This window comes from Mus caroli, chromosome 9 (genome assembly GCF_900094665.2).
Source record: "Mus caroli chromosome 9, CAROLI_EIJ_v1.1, whole genome shotgun sequence".
Lineage (NCBI taxonomy): Eukaryota > Metazoa > Chordata > Mammalia > Rodentia > Muridae > Mus > Mus caroli.
Genome location: NC_034578.1, coordinates 53,693,115 through 53,708,990, shown reverse-complemented (window position 1 = coordinate 53,708,990; position 15,876 = coordinate 53,693,115). Strand labels below are relative to the sequence as shown.

The 15,876-nt window shown below is 42.2% G+C and overlaps 1 protein-coding gene across 1 annotated transcript in view; it reads right to left on the bottom strand.

The window, feature by feature from the left end:
• Positions 1-15,876, bottom strand: part of Ptpn9 (protein tyrosine phosphatase non-receptor type 9) — a 70,332-nt gene that overhangs the window by 47,085 nt on the left and 7,371 nt on the right. The gene's annotated exons all lie outside the window — the stretch shown is intronic.

Sequence of the window (15,876 nt, the reverse complement as noted above, 5' to 3'; positions counted from 1 at the left end):
CACCTTGTTATTAACTATAATTACAACCCTATGCAGGAGACCTAACTGTAACTTCCTACATTTCAACACCATCTCTCGATTCTTCTCATTCTCTACTTCTGGTGGCCACCAACCTAATCTCTGCTTATATGACTGTGGATTTTTTAAATTCCAAAAATACATGAGAACATGAAGTGTTGACCCTTCTCTAATAGCCTCTCAGCCTTTTGGCTGAGATCAAGTGTTCTTTTCTACATTTTGTCTTCTTTTACCAAACTCAGTTCCTCCAAAATTCTTAATGTCCTGCAGTTCCCTTAAGCTGACCTCTGTCCCCCTGCTGGTCAGGATGTTGTTCTTGGCTTTAAGTACAGGAACAATTCCTCCTGATTTGGTTGTACAAGGCCCTGCATGAAGAGAGACCAATGTACTGTAAACAGTGATGTGATATTTACAGATACAAACACAGACACACCACCTGTTCTGTTCAGCCTCAGCCTCCTGCATCTCCATCCCTCTGATGAAATAGATTAACCCCTGAAAGAAGTCAAATAGGTGGTCTCATATTCACAGTCTTTCTAGACAGATTTATATATTTTCTTACACATGGATTTTGCACAACTAGTCAGTTGTATACACACACACATGTACATACATACATACATACATATACATATCACATATCCATACATACACACAAATAATCACTGGTTGCCCTATTGACTACCAGAAAAATATGTCCTAGTGACTCTGACAAGCAACATATTCTTCATGATGGATAACTGAAATTCTTCAAATTAATATTTAATGTATTTCCTGGTGAAAAAAGGAATGGGCCAAAAGATGAGTCACAGCTTAGAAACTATTTCAGCTGAAGGTCAATGTTGGAATAAATCTTGGCTTCTAAGTAGTTGCAAGGGGTCACAGTTCAAACAGCACTGCCCTTCCTTTGGGAAAAGATCTAACCTACCAAAAATCAGTACTATCACTTACATGCATTTCCTGCCTGTTTCCCCATCTTTCCTTCACTGTAAATTATTGCCCTTTTGGTGTCTATTAATCCCTCTTAGTTCACATCAATCTCCCAGGTAACTGAAGAAACAGGATCTAAACAAACACACAAACTTGCAACACTGCTGCAAGTTCACTAATTTCTAAACTAAACCTACATTTTTCTATTACATCTGTTGCAGGCTGGGTATGGCGGTTCTCTAGAATAGAGAACTTTAGAATCCATGTTTTCTAGAGTATCAGCCAGAGCTCTTAACCACTGAGCCATATCTACAGCCCACTTTTTTTAGATTTTTAAAGAAATGACACCATAGCATGGCAGTGGTGCCACACGCCTTTAGTCCCAGAACTCGGGAGGCAGAGACAGGCAGATTTCTGAATTTGAGGCCAGCCTGGTCTACAAAGTGAGTTCCAGGACAGCCAGGACTATACAGAGAAACCCTGTCTTGGAAAAAAAAAAGAAAAAAAAAGGAAATGACACCATAGCCCAGGCTATCCTGGAACTCACAGGTACTCCACACTGTACAAGAACCTAAGGGGGAAAAAAGCTAAGTACAATTAAAAGATTTACATCACACCGGGCATGCCTTTAATCCCAACACTTGGGAGGCAGAAGCAGGTGGACTTCTGAGTTCGAGGCCAGCCTGGTGGTCTACAGAGTGAGTTCCAGGACATCTAGAGCTACATAGAGAAACCCTGTCTCAAAAAACAAACAAACAAAAAGATTTATATCACACTGAGAACTGAACAATGGGACATGAAGGCTGAACAAAGCTTCCCTAAGCTTCATGCAACAAGGAAAGGCCAGAGTTAATTAGGCTATTAAACACGAAAAGCTCTTTAGTATTAATGACTTCCTTCCAGTGGAAGGGAGTAAGGCTTATCAACACTCCAACATCCAAGTGTTAAAGTCCCAATGTCTCTATCACCTGACGAATAGAAAATATCTATTCACTTAGAAATACTAAATTTGGCTGGGGGTGTAGATGAATGGTAGAGTGCCTGTGGCATGCATATAGTCCTAAAATGAATTCCAAATATCCACCTCCACACAACTTCCCTACCTCTAACACATACTAAAATGTGTTCTGTCCTCCTTATGGGAGACAGACTCCCTGGTAGGTAAACACGGATAGAGGGGCTGTAGTTAGATGAATGTAGTCAGTTTCCAAGACTGCCACCATCTTCCTTATCCTCCTGACTTGAAACAAAGACCTGGTAGCTTTTGTCTCCAGCAGTAGGTCCCCTGCTGGTAGACTGGCTCAACAAGTCAAGGACTGCTCAGGACCAGTCACACCAGTTGGAGATTAATCACCCATCCTGTCTTTAAGTGACCAACCCTAAAGTAGAGAGGAAATCTCTCCAGAGACTTTAAAAGCCCAGACCAGGAGAAGAGACAAGATTTCTTGGTTTGCCAAGTCCTCCTCTGAGGTCTCTGAATGTGTGATTCCTCACCTACAACAAACACATAGATGCATGACTGTGATCCCAGCACTCAGGAAGAAGACATAGAAGGGCTGGTTTTAGTAACCATTTGTGAAGCATTTAAGATACAACAAACATGAAACTGTGTGTTCAGCATACTCAACACAATGGTAAACTGAGTATTATTAACTATGAAGGCTCAGTGACAACACTTCTTGCCTAGCTTGTACCAGGGCCCAGGTTTAACCCTTAATAGAACAATGAAAAAAGGACATGAGGAAATGAGAGGAAGAAAAAAAGACTCACAGAACGTAGGCAAAGTGTCCAAGGTCATTTAACTAATCAGTGGGTAAGCATGAATCCAAATGTTTTCAAACTTTATAATAGCCTTTCCACCCCACAAAGCAGCTTTGAGAACTACAAGGTATACAGTATACATCTCATAAGGAAGACTATATTAGGGTCTATATTGGTACACAGTTACTCCGGAAGGATATAACAACAACAACAAAAATGGTAACACTTGCTATGTCAGAAGAAGAGTTGCCGCGGGAGAGGTGGGAACGGGAGAGCACTTTCTTCTTTCCCTCCTGCACCTTTATTACTCTCGGCTTCCAAATCCCTGATTCAAGCGACCCCTAGTGTAGTGGGGACGTACATGCAACCACATCTAGCTTGTTCCAGTAACTGTTTCTAAGTTTAAGCTATAAGATACACTTAAAAAGTAAAGCTAAGGGGCTGGTGAGATGGCTCAGTGGGTAAGAGCACCCGACTACTCTTCCGAAGGTCCAGAGTTCAAATCCCAGCAACCACATGGTGGCTCACAACCATCCACAGCGAGATCTGGCGCCCTCTTCTGGAGTGTCTGAAGACAGTTACAGTGTACTTACATATAATAAATAAATAAATCTTTAAAAAAAAAAAAATAAATAAAGCTAAAAAAAAAACATATTGCTCTTTTATAGCCAATATTCTATGTACTCTCTTATGGCATTAATTAGGAATTTCTAAAGATTTTTCTTTTATTATTTTATTATGCTACATGACTCGGAGGAGCATGTCACAACACACCGTGGAAATCAGAATAAAACCTAGTGAAGCTGGCTCTTTCTTTCCAGGTTCACGTACAAGTCTTGGGATCAAACTCAGGTCGCCAAGCTTACAAAGCAAGTGCTGTAACACACTGAGTCTTCTTGCCACCTTTGGCATGCATTTATTTGTTTGTTTTTTGTTAATTTAAAGGCACAGACTTACTATACAACTTTAGCTGACTGATAACTTTCCAAGATCTTCTAGCTCAGCTCTTAAGTACCTGGGCTACCACACTCAACTAAACATAATATTTAAAAAGAATTTCAGGGGTTGAAGAGATAGCTCAATGGATAGGAGCTTGCTACACAAACATGAGGCCCCAGGTTTGTGTCCAAGCACACAGATAAAAAGCCAAGCACAAGCCAGGAGGTGGTAGTGCATGCCTTTAAGCCTAGCACTTGGGAGGCAGAGACAGGCAGATCCCTGTGAGCTTGAGGCCTGAAGTTCTGGGACATCTAGGGCTACACAAAGAAACCCTGTCTTGAAAAACAAGACCTTCTCCCCTAAACAAACAAACAAAAAAAGCTAAGCATAGTAGCATGCATTTATAATCCCAGCACTGGAAGGTAGAGAGACTAGAAGATCTGGGGGCTTACCTAGCAAATTTAGCTCAACCAGGTACAGAAAAAAACTTTGACTCAAAAATTAATTATTAATGTGGGGGCTGGAGAGATGGCTCAGCGGCACCGACTGCTCTTCCACAGGTCCTGAGTTCAATTCCCAGCAACCACATGGTGGCTCACAACCATCTGTAATGTGGGATCTGATGCCCTCTTCTGGTCTGCCTGAAGATGGTGACAGTGTACTCATATATATTAAATAAATAAATCTTTAAAAACAATTAATGTGGAAAACAATAAAAGCCACCCAACATATAACCTCTTCCCCTACATGTACTTATAACTGCCCCTTTCCCCGCTACACACATAGCTAATTTTAAATTAAGTCAGGCAAAGTGGGTGTCATAAGCCTATAATCCTGAAATTTGGAGTCAATAAAGGAGGGTAAGGGGTTCAAGTTTATCTAAGCCACTTAGAAAATTTAAGGCCAATCTGGGTCACCTGAGGGACTAATGTCCCTGACATGAAGCAAGCTGCCAATTAAATACTTTCTTTTATAAGAGTTGCCTTGAAGCCGAGCAGTGGTGACACACACCTTTAGTCCCAGTACTTGGGAGGCAGAGCCAGGTGGATTTCTGAGTTCGAGGCCAGCTTGGTCTACAGAGTGAGTTCCAGGACAGCCAGGGCTACACAGAGAAACCCTGTCCTGAAAAACAAAACAAAAACAAAACAAAAATGTTGCCTTGGTCTCTTACAGCAATAAAGCAAACAGTGACTAAGACAACTACTTTCACTCATGGGCTCTGCTTCACTCTTGCACTGCACTCTTAGCTTTCCTAGTATTTTGCTCTGAATAGTTTCCTTACCAGTATGTTCAAGTATTTAGGTCAGAGGTCAAGAACCTGGAAGCACCCAACCCTAACCATGTGGTGGAAGGAGAGAACAGGAATGAACACACACACACACACACACACACACAAACACACTCTACCACCACCACCACCACCATAAAGAAGTGCAATACTTTAAAAGTTTAAGAAAATAAACCAGAGTATGGGGCCATTTTCTGTTATACAATAAATTCTAGTTTGAGGACAGCCTAGACTACTTGAACCCTCTCTCAAAAGGAAAAAGACAATGAAAAGGTAAAGGGGAGAGAGTGCACAGAGAGAAGGCTCAGGAGTTAAAAGGCTCTTGCAGAGAACCCAAATTTATTCCCAGGCATTCCATGTCAGGCAACTCTCTACTGCCTGTTAACTCAAGCTCCAGGGGAACCTGACCTTTGACCTCTTGTACATCTGCACTTACGTGAACGTACCCACATACAAACATACACACATAATTTAAAATATTTTTTTAAATAGGGCTGGAGAGATGGCACAGTCGTTAAGAGCACTGGCTGCTCTTCCAGAGGACCTGGGTTCCATCCCCAGCACTTTCATAGTGGCTCACAACCATCTATACCCCCAGTCCCAAGGGATCTGATGTCCTCTGTGGCCTCCATGGGTAGACAGTACACAGACATACATTCCAGCAAACACAGACATAAGATAAAAATATAGTCTTAAAACAAGAAATCGGGCTGGAGAGATGGCTCAGGGGTTGAAAGCCTATACTGCTCTTCCAGAGGAGCTGAGTTTGATTCTCAGTACCCACATCAGGTGGCTCGCAACCCTCTGAAACTCCAGCTCCAGAGAAGTCCAAATCCTCTGGTCTCTGCAGGGACCTGCACTTATGTGCACATTCCTACAACCTCACACAGACACAGAGACGACACAGTGTAAAATAATAAAAACAAACAAAATATAAATGAAGAAAGGGGTGTGCTCACCCTGTTCTTTGGGTTTTTTAAGACAGGGCTTCAACCGGGCGTGGTGGCGCACACCTTTAATCCCAGCACTTGGGAAGCAGAGGCAGGCGGATTTCTGAGTTCAAGGCCAGCCTGGTCTACAGAGTGAGTTCCAGGACAGCCAGGGCTATACAGAGAAACCCTGTCTCGAAAAACAAACAAACAAACAAACAAAAAAAGATGGGGTTTCACTATGTTCCTTAGAATGACCTAGGGCTTCCTAAGGAATCCAAGCAGCTCCTGCTTCAGCATCCCTAGTGCTGTAATTACAAATATGTATGAGTGACCATACCCTTCCGAGAATATAGATTTTCTTGACTCAGATTCCAAAATTAGTACATGATGCTATAGAGGTAGGTTTGCCTCAAATTCAAGGGACTCCTTTTGCCTCAGCCTATACAATGTTAGCACAAACTCACAGTCAACTTTTCTCAAATGTCTGAGTGTTGCTAGGAAGTAGTTTTTCCATTGAGTGAAGTGATAACCAGTCTATTTCTGTTTCAAGTTAATGAATGTGAACAGAAATAACTTTTAATCATTTATTTTATTTTATATTACAAGGGATTTGCCTGCATATATGCATATGCATCATGTGCATGAAGTGGTTTTAGAGACCAGAAGAAGGCGTTGGATCACCTTGAACTGGAAGCTACACATGTTTGGAAGCCTCCGTGTGGGTTCTAGAAACTGAACCTAGGTCCTCTGGAAGAGCAGTATGCTTTTAACTGCTGAGCCTCCTCCCCAGCCTGGGGTATTTTTTTTTTTAAAGCCGAGGCAGGGTCTCATTTTGCCAGACTAGTTTTGAACATGAGCTATACCTTAGGATGGCCTTGAATTCCTCTGATCCTCCCGTGTTGACTTTGAGTGCTCTAATTACAAACATGCACCACCAGAAGGCCAAGTTTTAAAGATCGTAGTAAGTAAAACGGGAGTAATGGATCGTGCTAGGGCCAGAGCCAACCCTTAGGGAACTCACTTGAATAAATGCTAAACCTGTTAAGTAAAGACTTACACCTGGCCTAAACAGAAACAGAAACTAAGACAAGACATCTCTAGGGCTGGAGTTAAGATCACTTGCTGTTCTTACAGAGGACCAGGGTTAAGTTCCCAGCACCCACATGGTGGCTCCATCCATTAGCTCCCGTTTCAGGGAATCTGGGTCTTCTTCTGAACTCTATGAGAACCAGGCATGCAAGTGACACACATACATACATGCATCCAAAAACATTCATACACATAAAATAAATTAAAAAAATAATCTCTCATCTACTATTTGGGTCACAGTCTCTCATAGTCCAGACCAAAATATCACATCCCAGAATAAACAAATAATGTGCCCCCTAGGTCGTGGAACTTCTCGGCTTCTGCATCCTATTCCTGTCCCCAATCTCCATGCTGGGGCTGGTGATGCAAACACCTGTACTCCCAGCACTTGAGGAGCAGAGGCAGGCAGATCTCTTAGTTCAAGGCCAGCTTGGTCTACAAGATAAACTCCAGGCTAGCCTGGTATGCAAAGCAAGTTCCAGAGCAGACAGGACTACATAGAGAAACACTGTTTCAAATGAACGAACAAACAAACAAACAAACAAACAAAATAAAACAACAAAAAAGATGCTATCTCAATTAGGGGGAGGGGAAAGTGTCTAATGCTCAGCAGAGCTTAGGGGCTGAAGTATGGGAGTCCAGAACTCTAGAACATATGGGTGTAGCAGCTTTCCCCAGTCATCCCAACACTCCTGCGGCAAGGTGAGGCAAGAGGAGTGTCAGGATCCTTGAGCTACAGTGCAAAACCTAATCCCTAGAGACAAGAAAAAGAAGAAAAAACAAAAACAGAAAAAAAGAATTGGAGGCAAGTCTTTTTCTTTTTCTTTTTTTTTTAAGATTTTATTTATTTTATATATGTGAGTACACTGTCACTGTCTTCAGGATTGGATATCAGAACCCATTACAGATGGTTGTGAGCCACCATGTGGTTGCTAGGAATTGAACTCAGGACCTCAAGAAGAGCAGGGGGTGCTCTTAACCACTGAGCCATCTCTCTGGCCTTAAATAGAATAAACCCAACACTAACCTTTAGTTTCTAACTTGGTGCTGGGGATAGATGGCATATGACAGGATTCACTCCAGCACTCCAGCCGCATCTCCAACCCACTGAGTTGGCTTATAAGAATTCTTTCTAAAGCAGGAAGCAGACGCAGCTGATTCCAGGTCCCCAGCCCAGAGAAGTGCAAGCCTAGTAAAGTGTGACAGGAGCTTCTTCCCAAGTTCCAAAGAAGCAGGAACAAAAACTAGCTACTAGTTACTCCAGTAGTTAGGAAATAACTGAGAGTTGGTTTTATTTTGTTTTTAAGAGTCTCACTATGTAGCCCAGGTTATCCTCAAACCCAGCCCTTTCTCATACAAAACAAAGGCCCTGCCACTCTGAAGTTCCTCCCAGTCTTTCTGATGAGCTGTTATATGAAGGTATGCAGAGAGAAAATGTTCTAGAAATTAATCGAGAAAAATAAAATATGCTATCATCTAAAGTTTTAAAGCAGGATGAAAATAGGAAATGTAAAATAACTGATAAAAGACCAGAGTTAGGGCTCAGTTCCAGAGTACTGAGACTGTAATGAGACAGTCTCTCTGATATACAATGAGGCAGGCCTATGTCTTTTCCAAGAAGATAAAGCCATAGTTAGAAAAGTGTATTCCAATATACTAATCCTGTCAGGTGTGGAAGCTCACACCTGGAACTGAAGCTCTAGGGTCTGTAAATAATACGTCACATTCTAGGAAAAAACCTGTGGGTGCTTAATAATTACAAAACTCTTAATTCCAAAACTCAGGCTCCAAAATTTTAATAGTAAAATTCATACTTCACTCTTATTTCCAAATATACTTAAACCCAAATAACATCTCACCTAACTGCTGATTACATACTTAGTAACTGCAGTAATAGGCTGAGAATTCTTCACCTTTCCTTCCATTTCTTTTCTGCGTTCTACATAGGCGATGCCTCGGGAAAGCCTCAATTTAACATCATGAATCATTTGGTCCTTGACGTCTGGTTCCTTCCAGGGGGACAGATGACATTTAACACAGGACATGGAAGACTGTGGGAAAGGAAAGTTCTTAGCTACAAGAAAGGACAAACCCCTGCCCTTGGGAAAAGGGCCAAAAATCTTTGAAGTCCTCATTACAGCAGTTAAATATTTAACTTTAGCCAGGCGGTGCTGATACATGCCTTTAATCCCAGCTCTAGGGAGGCAGAGACAAGTGGATCTCTGTGAGTTCGAGGCCAACTTGGTCTACAAAACAAGTTCCAGGACAGCTGCTAGGGCTACACAGTGAAACCCTGGGTCAAAATAACAACAACAACAACAACAACAACAGATATTTAAAAGAGTCTATTATGAAAAAAACCCAAAGTATAAAATTAGAATTGATTTTTGAAAGCTATACTATGTTGAGGGAACAAGGACAGCAGAGGGGTAAGATGTAGCTGCTAGAGTTTTCCAGTATCATGGAGGATCCACAAGGATTCGCCACCAGAGGAATTGGATTTTAATAAGGCTTACAAGATTAGATTTTAGTTGTTGCGCCCAGAGATTGAGTTACCGTTGTTTCTAAGCTTGTGTTGTGTTTCCCTTCACACAGCCGCTCGTCTGGGTTCAAGAGGGAAAGGTACGGCAGCAAAGTGTGGGTTTGCCAGATGTGCACCACAAAGGTTGTGGGGGATTTGAAGCACGGGGCTGGCATGGCAATGACCCGCCAGTGGGAACCTAGAGAACTCGGTGGAGCTGTTTCAGGAGCTCCAGGCCAAAGAGTCTCCACAAGGTAAAACAGGTTGGCCGTTGCTCACCAGAGCGTGGCCGGCCAGGCCACCAAGGCTGAGCGTTGCTAGCGTGGGAAGTGCCAGTTCTTTTTTTTCTTAAATAGTTCCCACAACAATACTATAAAGAAGCCGGGCGTGGTGGCGCCTATAATCCCAGCACTCGGGAGGCAGAGGCAGGCGGATTTCTGAGTTCGAGGCCAGCCTGGTCTACAAGGCGAGTTCCAGGACAGTCAGGGCTACACGGAGAAACCCTATCTCAGAAAAAAAAACCAAAGAAACAAACAAACAAAAACAATACTATAAAGATTCAAAGTACTCATTTTCTCACATTCATAAAAGCCAGCACAGTAGAGAAACTGCCCAGAATACACAAATCCAAGTTTGATCCACTGCAACACACACACACCAGAACACTAAAAGGCTAGAGAGATGTCTCAACAGTTAAAAGTAGGTGCTGGTCTTCCAGAGTTCCAGTTCACAACTGCCTGTAACACCCTCTTCTGGATATTTCAGACACTCCACTCATATGCACAAACCTACCCTCGAACACACATATATGCATATAAGTAAAATAGACAGACAGACAGACAGACAGACACACACACACACACACACACATACACATATATATTATCAACCAGGAGTGATCTTTCTACTGGTCTACAAAGCAAGTTCCAGGCTAGCCAAGGTCACAAGTTCTCCCTGTCTCAAAAAATTAAACTAAATATTAATAATATAAAAAACCCCACTAAGTATATAGACCCCAGGGTGAACTGAAACAGTTGTTCCTCCTTAGGACTGTTTTCAGTAACTAAATCCCCAAAAGTTCAATATCCAAAGGAATGTAGTAGTGGCTAGCTCGAGTGACTGTTTACAGTCACACTGAGTGCTCCAGTGAGTCCTTTTTAGTACTTACAATGCTATGAGAGCTAAAATAAGGATTTTCTTGACAAGCTTTGCAAATAAACATTAATAGATAACTCATGGCAGTGATTTTCCAAGGCCAATCTGGGCCAGATAATGAAATCATGTCTTAAAAAAACAAGCAAGGAATGGTAGCACAAACTTTTGATATCAGCACTCAGGAAGCACAGATAGAAGAAGAGGAGTTTAAGGCCAGCCTGACCTATTTAGCAAGTTCTAGGCTAACCTGGTCTATAGTGAGAACACTGGCTCGATTTTTAAAAAATTTGTAGTTTGTTAAAAATTAAAAAAAAAAAAACCTAGTACTGAGTAGTGTAGATCAATATTAGATTATATGTTTAGCATTCGTTGGGTCTTAGGTTCAATCCTTAGCACTAATATAATAGGAGGGAGGATTCCAGACCCAGAAGGGGACAGGAACTCCATAGGAAGACCAACAGAGTCAACTAACCTGAGACCCTTGAGGCTTTCAGAGCCTGAACCACCAAGCAAAGAAAATACACAGGCTAAACCTAGGTGGATGTGCAGCTTGGTCTTAATGTGGGTCCCCTAACAATTGGAGTAGGGGCTGTCTCTCTCTCTGTTGCCTGCCTTGGAGCCCTTTCCCCTAGCTCTGCTGCCTTGTCTGGCCTCCGTGAGAAAGGATGCGCCTAGCCTCGCACAGACTTGAAGTGCCAGGGTGGAAGGGTACCCAGGGAGGCCCCCACCTACTCAGAGGAGAAGGGGATAGGAAGTAGGGGAGGGATTGTGGGGGGCAGTGACTAGGAGGGGAGCATTGAGCAGGCTGTAAAGTAAGTAAAAAAGTCAAATGAAATTAAAAAGAATAATGAAATGAATAAATTAGCCATCCACTAGATACGACAGCTCACATTTCTAACCCCAACTCTCCAGAGGCTAAGGCAGTAAGAGTTCAGGTGTTCAAGGCCACTATGTTGTGAGTTTCAGGATATCCTGGACCACATAGCAAGTTCTAGTACAGACTGACCTACACTGTAAGATAATGCCACAAAAAGATAATAATAATAACCCTTAGAAGTAGTCACTCTGTATGAATTAATATTTCTGTATCAAAAGAATCATGTTTCCTTTTTCTTTTCTATTTCTTGTTTTTGGTTTTTTTCGGGGGGCAAGGTTTCTCTGTGTAGCCCTGACTCTCCTAGAACTCGCTCTGTAGACCAGGCTGGACACTAACTCACCAAGCTCCATGACCACACACCCACCTCTGCCTCTCTGAGTGCTGGAATTAAGGTGTGCACCACCATCGCCCAGCTCGTTGATTTATTTTTTATTTGTATTACATTTTTATTTACTGTGTTTGTATGCATGTGTGTGCATGCATCACAGGACAGGATCAGTCTGGCCTCAAACTCTCCACTTTCTGTCTCAGTCTCCCAAATGCTAAGATTTTATAAGCTTGTTATCAGCATACTGGAGATTAATTTCTTTTTATGTGAAAGAATACAAATTATTGAAACCATTGTTAGTTGGCAATGAATAGAATTATAAGTACTTAAGAGAATTATCATGCCGGGCGTGGTGGTGCACGTCTTTAGTCCCAGCACTCGGGAGGCAGAGGCAGGCAGATTTCTGAGTTCGAGGCCAACCTGGTCTACAAAGTGAGTTCCAGGACAGCCAGGGCTACACAGAGAAACCCTGTCTCGAAAAACAAACAAACAAAAAAGGAGAATTACTATATTGTCCTACACCATCAATTGCTACTGGAATAACCATATAACCATGTAAGACTCTACAAGGCTATAGTTACTTAATTTAAGTATCATTATCCAGTTCTAGTTGAGTCACTATTTATGGTTTATTCCTTTTTCAGTGTGTGTGTATCTGTGTCTTGTGGGTCCAGGATGTCTGGCCAGGGAGCCCAGGATCCTCCTGTCTCCACCTCCCCAGCTCCTTGGTTACAAGTGTTCACCACCAACACCCAGAACTTCTTTGTGAATTCTGGGAATCAAATCAGGTCTTCACATTTACAAGGTAAGCAATTTACTAAATAAGCTATCTCCCCAACCCCTGTCCCCTCTCTGTGAAACAGGAACTCACTCTTTAGTCCAGGTTGGCCTGAAACTCATGGCAATCCTCCAACTTCAACTTTCTAGGTTGAGATTACAATGTGAGCCACCATGACTTTCTGTAGGCATACTTTTTTTTTTTTTTTTTTTTAGCTTTTTATTGAGTTCTTACAGCTACCACCCTTCCAACCTTTATTTCACCCTAGTCCATTCCAATCCCCCAACACTTGATAGGAAAGAGAAAGTTTGAGGGGAAATGGGGGCATAGACCTCTTTAGACTACTTCCTGCTGAGTAAGGGCTTTGGGTTCCTTGGGGCAAATCCAATCTCCACAATCAGGATATCTCCAACCAGCAATCCAGCAATCCAGCAAACCAGCAATCCAGCAATTGCCACCACAGGCCTCTCAGAGCTCTCCCACTTATACCCTCTCCAGAGCCCCCAGGATTAAACTATCTACAGCTGGCAAAAACCATACCCCTCCTAGAACATGAGACAAATCATAGTTTACAGCTGTGGACAAACTGAAGCAGCCCCATATCCTTATGAAACTGTATTTTTTCTTTACATTTTTTTGAGGGGGGAGTGGTAGACAAAGCTCACTATACACCCTTAGCTGTCCTAGAGCTCACTGATGCAGACCCATGGCCTCATCACACAGATCTATATGGCTGGTTCTAACCTGCAGACACTGGGAGTAAAGGTGTGCACCATCACAGCCAGCAATAAAACAAGTTTTGGGGTTGTTTGGCCAGGGTTTCTCTCTACATATTCCTAGCTGTCCTGGAACTAGCCTTAAACTCACAAAGATCTTCCTGCTTCTGCTTCCCAAGTACTAGGATTAAGGCATGCACCCCACACCCAGAGATAAAACCATATATATTTTTAAATTTCTTTTTAAAAATTTATTTATTTATTATATGTAAGTACACTGTAGTTGTCTTCAGACACACCAGAAGAGGGCGTCAGATCTCATTACAGATCGTTGTGAGCCACCATGTGGTTGCTAGGATTTAAACTTAGGACCTTCAGAAAAGCAGTCAGTGCTCTTAACCACTGAGCAATCTCTCCAGCCCCATAAAACCATATTTTAAAAAGCATTATCAACAGAGCTGAAGAGGCTCCATAAGTAAATAACACTTGTTTTTTTTTAAGCTTTTTTTTTTTTTTTTTTTTTTTTTTTTTATATGTAAGTACACTGTAGCTGTCTTCAGACACACCAGAAGAGGGCGTCAGATCTCATTACAGATGGTTGTGAGCCACCATGTGTTTGGTAGGAATTGAACTAAGGACCTTTGGAAGAGCAGTCAGTGCTCTTAACCACTGAGCCATCTCTCCAGCCCCTTTTTTAAGCTTTTTTATCAATTCTTTTTTTTTAAAGATTTATTTATTTATTATATATAAGTACACTGTAGCTGTCTTCAGACACTCCAGAAGAGGGCGCCAGATCTCGTTGTGGATGGTTGTGAGCCACCATGTGGTTGCTGGGATTTGAACTCTGGACCTTCGGAAGAGCAGTCGGGTGCTCTTACCCACTGAGCCATCTCACCAGCCCAGATATCAATTCTTTGTGAACTGCATCCCAATCCCATTCATCTGTCTGTCCACCTTCCTTCTGCCCTTGCAACCTCCCCCAGCAAAATAAAATTTTAAAAACAAATAAATAAAAATCTGGTTGTGAAAGTTGTAGTGTGCCCCATAGTACACCCTTTTGTCCACACGTCTTTGCTTGCAAATGTTCATTGCAGTGAGTCATTGGTCAAGTTGGAGGCCTCTGGCTTCTGCTACACTATTAATACTGGATCCTAATTGAGAATCCTCTCAGATATCCTGTTGTTATCCTGTGTCATGGAGAACCTGCAGCTTTGGGTCTGTAAAACTGACCTCTTCACGTATACCAGTAGATCATAGATGGTGATAATGTTGGGATAGGCCAACACAAAACCCTGTATCAGAGCGAGTGGTAGCTGAGCTGGTCTGCCTGCCAGCTCTACTGTACCCACACCACCAGGATTAGTTCTCTAGCACTGTCCTGGGCAGCCCACCCAATACCTCATCCAGCGAAGTGGAGGAAGCTCTCTCGAGTGCAGCAGCCACAGAGGAGGCAGGTAATACTTGTTACTCAAGCCTGAGAATCTGAGTTCGGATCTTAACACATAAAAATCTGGTCCTGGCTATACAGATGGCTGTTAAAATGCTTGGCTCTGTGGAAAATGGAGAGCATAGAGACAAAAGGATCACTGGGGATTACTGGACACCAGTCTAAGTCCAGATTCAGGAATGGATCCTAGTGCTCCTGTGTGTGTGTGTGTGTGTGTGTGTGTGTGTGTGTGTGTGTGTGTGTGTGTGCTCACACACACACACACACACACACACACTCATGAAAGCTATCAAAACTAAACAAGTGTACCAACACATAAATTCCCCAAACTAGCTGTTATATATATATGGCCACTGGAGTGTGTATATATATATATATATGGGTAAATTAGCCACTTGCTTCATAAGAAATAATGACGTTAAATAGAATAAACACTGACAATGGAGACAAAATAACATAGACATGAATAGAAATTACACTTCATCATTTGCTTGGTAAGTGATCTTGGGCAATTTTCCTCTTTCACTCTGAATTTTGTTTGCAAAATGGCAAGATTTAATTCCAGTTTCCACTCGTATTAAGTGTGTGAGAAATGCCTAACACACATGGCATTTCTGCCTTTCAGCTAACATCAAGCAGAGAAAAATTCAACAGATTCTGACTCAAAGCAAAAGCTCAGAAACAATTACTCTTAATATTTTGCTGCTGTGTTAACATAAACTTTTTAAAGATGTTTTTACTTATAACCTCACTGTAAGCTCTAGTTATTGAAGAATTTAAAAAAATGAACACAAGGACTAGAGGCAGAGAAGTAGTTCGGTTAGAGTGTTGGCCTAGCCCACACAAGACCCTGAATTCCACCTTTAAGGCAGCAAGCATAGAATAACAGAGTGTTAAGGAAATTGGAGGCACTCACCATCAAGCCTGACAACCTAAGTTTGGATTCCCAGACTCACATAAAGCCAGACACAGTAGCAAATGCATCCCTGAAGCCAGAGACAGAAGAAGCCTCAGAAGTTCAGAGGTCATTAGTCTGACCTGTGCAGTTTGCTGCCAAGTGGTCCTCTCTCCAATGCAATGAGGCAGAGTAAGGCGCA